The following is a 6,070-nucleotide window of genomic DNA, read 5'->3' on the forward strand; positions in this document are numbered from 1 at the left end:
AGAGAGAGAGAGAGAGAGAGAGAATTTCTAGTAGAACCAATCATCAAGTTCAACATGATTGTCATGATATTATAAGCGTTCATATATAACACCACAAAAGCAAATCACTTAAGTTCAGAACGAAGAACACGGACATGAAAGGACAAGTACTAATTAAGAGCAGCATGAAGAACTAGCTAAATACTCCTGCTAGCTACTCCCTCTCTGGTAAAATAGTATAGAACATGCATAGCTCTCATGATTGATCATACTGGAGCATGTCGATGAACCTGTCTCCTAATCGTGGGCTGCGCTTCTCATTGCTGCTCCCTAGTATTTCTCTGCGATCATTAACAATTTTCCTCTAATCTTTCACTATTAAGCATTCATCGCTTCTAGAAATCCTGAATGCATTCATGTGCAATGCAGGATATCTTGGCCTTAAGCTAACAATTGACATCTGACATTTAGTCTCGATCCCCTGAGGCACAACTGTCATCGGGAGTCCCTGTTGAAGAACATCGTATAGTACTTAATTAATATACTTAGCAATGAAAGTTTAGCAAAAAAAATATGTATGCAAAATATGCACTGAGGATAAATAGTAAATATCTTACCATCATTCCTAAATAGATGTGACCGTAGTTCAATACCATCACTATTGGTCGCACGTTTTGAGTACTAACATTTCCAAGTGCAGGAAATTTTTTTGTCTTGACAGTATGAAGATCCTCAAGCCATGAAACATAATGACTTATCTCCTCGCAGTTTAGTTCAGCTCCGGGACAGTAGAAGATCCTGTCTACCAAGCGCCGGACATGTTTGGTTGAATGGAGATAAGCTGTCAATAGAAATTAGTTGTCAGTTATTTTTGAAATAAGCAATATCAAAGACAAAAATATATTTGAGAAGAACTCACATAATGGTAGAACTGGAGGCGTCTGCACATCGACCCATATGTCTCTATTACCTTCAATATCATCTTCCGGACGAATATCAAAGGTGATAACCATACCAGGCTCAAATGCATAAGCCTTGCATAGTGCTTGCCAAGTTTTGCATTCAAAATAGGTGTACGTGTGTGCATTGTATACTTTGATGTTGAAAGTATAACCATCATGCTCAGTTTTCAGGTAAGCTCTCTTTACCTCCATAGTTTCCATATCTTTGAAACCTATCTTATCCAAGACAAAAATTCTTGCATGGCATGGGATGCGCTAGTAGAATAGTGAAAGTTAAAAATTATAAGTGAAACAAATGAAGCATATATAAGTCATGCTTAATTACGAAAACAAACTTGTCGTTGTGACTTACTGTATCGAATTCGAAAGTCTCATCCAGCTTGATGCTGAATCGCCTACCATCAACAAAGAAATTTTTGTCGCACTGGCCGCGCTCGTCTTCACAGTATGTACACATACCGAAATTTTTTCCGTCGTTAGACCACATTTCCTATGTTCATATTAGGCGAAACATTAAACACTTACTAATTCAATTAATTCAACTACTTCTATTAATTCAACTAAGCATTTACTAAAAATAAACTAGTTATATTAATTCAATTAGTTCAACTAAGCATTTACCAAAAATAAACTAGTTATATTAATTCAATTAGTTCAACTAAGCATTTACTAAAAATAAACTAGTTCTATATATTAATTCAACTAGTTCAACTAAGCATTTACTAAAAATAAACTAGTTCTATATATTAATTCAACAAGTTCAACTAAGCATTTACTAAAAATAAACTAGTTCTAATCCTCCATCTCTTTCTCAGACTTATCCCACTTAGGTGAAACATTAAACAATTATTACTATCTAACATTAATTAATATCTAGCCAATTTAAATATATATCTAACTATATTCATTTCTAACAATTGACATTATTATATATTTAACTTTTCTATCTAATTCATCTAACATTCGACATTAATCTAACATTTATATAAACTCAAAATATATAAAAACATTAAATAAACAGAAAAACTCATTAACAAATAATATTTTAATTAGATAATCAAATCTCAGATACGACAATTTTCTTACTAAAAATAAACTAGTTATATTAATTATTCAACTAGTTCAAATCTCATATATCTAAATAAACTAGTTCGACAATTTTCTTACTAAAAATAAACAAGTTATATTAATTATTCAACTAGTTCAAATCTCACATACCTAGCTAATTAATATCTAATTAAATTTTCTAAAAAACAGAAAACAGAAACAGAAAATAAGTAAAAAATGTGTGTGTGTGTGTGTGTGTGTGTGTGTGTAGTGTGTGTAGTGTGGGTACGCTGCCCCGTACGCCGCCGCCCCGTACGTACGAGCGGGGGTGCCGGCGCGCGGGTGCGAGAGACGTACGGGACCGCGGTGACGACGACGGACGGCGGCGACGTTCGGGGCGTCGGCGCGAGACGACGACGACGACGGGCGGCGGCGGGGACAGCGACGACGACGACGGACGACGGGCGACGGGCGGCGACGACGGGATCGAGCGGCGCACGGCGATGTCGAGAGGTTGGAGATGAAATAGGAGAGATGTAACTGAAATTTTCATAAGTGCTATGTATATAAGATGGGCATTTAGTACCGGTTGGAGCCACCAACCGGTACTAAAGGCCAACTTTGGCCAGGCCAAGAGGCGGGAAGAGCAGGCCTTTAGTACCGGTTGGTCTTCAACCGGTACTAAAGGGTGATCTTTAGTACCGGTTGGAGCCACCAACCGGTACTAAAGGCCTCGCGCTGCCACCCCAAAGTTTAGTCCCACCTCGCCGGACGAAGGGCAGCCGCACTGGTTTATAAACCCAGCCGCGACTACCTCTTCGAACTCCTCTATATAGCAGGCTTGTGGACCTAAATTCTGCGCGCTGTCCTGTGAGTCTGCTGGGCCTTTAAGGCCTGTAATTGCACGCCCGTGGCCTAGCAGGCCCACAGGGCAGCACCCCAATTTTTTTATAGTTTTTTTCTTTTCTGCTTTATTTTATTCTATTTATTTCTGTGTAGTTTTTTGTATAGTTTTTTCTTTTCTGTTATATTTATTTTCTTCTATTTATTTCTGAGTAGTTTTTCATCTAGTTTGCCAAAATTCAACATTTTCAGAGTTCATTTTGTAGTGATTTTCAATTTCACGGTCATTTTATATAGTTTTTTTCTTTTCAGCTATAGTTTTCTTTCTGCTATTTTTTGTTTTCTGCAAAACTTGATGTCAAAGTCTGGAGTTATAACCAAAGTTTAAAAAAAAGAAATGCCGACGTGCAATTAGTTTTTGCCATAACAGAAGAAGTCCGGAGTTGTAATAAGTTATTAAAAATAAAAAAGAGGTGTAATGCTCGTTAATTTGCTTCAAGCCTTTCGGAATAGTGTAAACTGCACTCCGCATAGCTCCGTGCAGTCTACCATATTCCTGAAGGCTTGAAGCTAAGCAACGTGAGCATTGAGCCTCTTCTTCATCGTCTCTGCACTCAGGGCTTATAAACCGCTCCTAGTCCCTCTCTCTTCGCGAGGTGGGACTAAAAAACAGCTTACTAAGAAACTGTAGTACTGGTTCATCCATGAACCGGTACTAAAGGTGCTTGTGGGGCCCCAGCCTTACCTGACACAACCTCATTAGTACCAGTTCGTGGCACAAACCGGTGCTAAAGGTTCGCCACGAACCGGTACTAAACAGCTCCTCCCGCCTAGCAGTTGGTGCATACTGAACGCAAAAAATATAAGAGCATTTAGATCATGATCTTATATTTCTTTACAATCTAAATTGTCAATATGATCTTATAACATCAAAAATACTTTGATTATCAATGATCTTTGTGTGTACAATTTGAATTGTTAATATGAGTCATCAACGATTTATAAACCGATGAAGACTCATATTACGGCCACAAATTCTACACATAGAGTTCAATGAAGACCAAGTGCTTGTGATAGTTTGAGAAATAACATATTTAAGGTGGTAAAAGGCTTGTTAGGGGAGCAAGGTGGGACTAAAAACAGCTTGCCATAACCTCATTAGTACCGGTTCGTGGTACGAACCGGCACTAAATGGTGATGGTGGGGCCATAGCCTGACCGCAGGCTGACACAGCCTCTTTAGTACCGGTTCGTGGCATGAACCGGTACTAAAGGTTCGCCACGAACCGGTGCTATTGATCGCCGCCACGAACCGGCACTAATGTACACATTAATGCCGGCTGTAATTCAAACCGGCACTATTGTGCTTCACATTTGACCATTTTTCTACTAGTGATCAAAACCAAAGTCATATTGGTGATGTCTCAGTATTCTCTATTAAGCCGTGTAAAAATATATCTTGATTGTCCTATTAAATTTTGCCTGATGTTCTGTTAATTGATGTACTTTCTTTATTAAGGTTGCATTTTAAAATACAAATTGTATTTTTCATAATTCGAGTTAACTATGAAGAATGAACCAACTGATATTTTTGGGTAAGAAAGTGATACATCTAAGGAATTCGGTTGTGCGTCATAGTTTAATATAGCTTAGTGCAGATAGCCCTCACACGGCATGGAGCTGTGTCCCCTACCTGAACGCCATGCTATTTGGCTTATCAAAGGGATCGGCGTGGTGGATAGAAAAGGGAAGAAAATGTAGTCCGTTATTAGTGCAGGTTAGCATTGGCCAGCTGCTCCACATAAATGAAGAGTAACTCTCCTATTTAAAATTGTGGGTCCGGTGTAGTTATTGATGTCTGGCATCGTAAGTTAATACTATCATTATGAAATGCTGAAGCATTTTATACATGATTATTGGTATGTATACTACACACATCTTGAAGGAATACGCGGTTAAGATTACAGCATCGCGTGGCACTATGTCCACTCGTGATTTATCGGTCAAAGTCTCTCTCTCTCTCTTTTTTTGCGAGAAAATCTTAGATCTATTCATCTTCAAACATGGTAGTACAACAAATACCAGAAATTACAGAAATTACAACCAGATCCGTAGACCACTTAGCGACGACTACAAGCATTGAAGCGAGCCGAAGGCGCGCCGCCGTCATCGCCCCTCCATCGTCGGAGTCGGGCACAACTTGTTGTAGTAGACAGTCGAGAAGTCGCGCTAAGGCCCCATAGGACCAACGCACCAGAATAGCAACCGCCGCAGATGAAGAATAACGTAGATCGGGAGGTTCCAATCCGAAGACACACGAACGTAGACAAACAACGACAAGATCTGAGCAAATCCACCAAAAATAGATCCGCTGGAGACACACCTTCACACGCCCACCAACGGTGCTAGACGCACCGCCTGAATGGGGGCTAGGCGGGGAGACCTTTATTCCATCTTCCGGGAGTCGCCGTTGTCTCGTCTTCCTAAGCAGGACACAAAACCTAGCAAAACTGAAAGAAACGACTAAAAACGGAGCCCTCCCACCGGCCTTGCTGAGATCCACCGCGCCCCCATGGCCCTAGGGCCACCGGAGAGGAGGCGACCTGCGGCGGCGGCGGCGGGAGACAGAAACCCTAGCTTTTTGGTGGAGGAGTAGAACAGTGTCGAAGTCTTCTTACTCTTACGTCCATCGACGGCTTGTCATGATCAACCCTCGCTGCCACCTCTAAGTCTATCTCGACGGAGCAAACTTGTTTACACCAAGAATTTTATAGAAACTACGGCTGAAAATTCATCGATGTAGAGTAGAAGAGGGCGAATTCTGGCCTCGGATAAAAAAGGTCGAATAGGGCATGCAAATACTCCAAACACCAGGAGTGTCGGCCGAATACAGACAGATCCTCCGGAGACCAAAATCAACCAGATCATGGAAGATGCGTCGAAGACACACCTCCACACACTATAAGTCAATGAATTCACATCGCAACCGCAAAGCCATGACCAATATGCACAAAGAGCGCGCACGAAGCTGAAAGAATGTCGATGACGCAGACACTCCGTCCTAAAACCAACACCAACAACAGTGAGAACAGAAGCATCGAAGATATTTGAAAACTTATTCGCCACCACTGAAACCGAATACAGGAGACAAAGAAAAACACGTGAAGTATTGGAAAGACGCGGGACACGATTCCGCGGCTTCACTCCATCTCGCCGCTACTGGAGCAGCCGGTGAAGGTG

This window comes from Triticum dicoccoides, chromosome 2B, assembly GCF_002162155.2.
Source record: "Triticum dicoccoides isolate Atlit2015 ecotype Zavitan chromosome 2B, WEW_v2.0, whole genome shotgun sequence".
Taxonomy (NCBI): Eukaryota; Viridiplantae; Streptophyta; class Magnoliopsida; order Poales; family Poaceae; genus Triticum; species Triticum dicoccoides.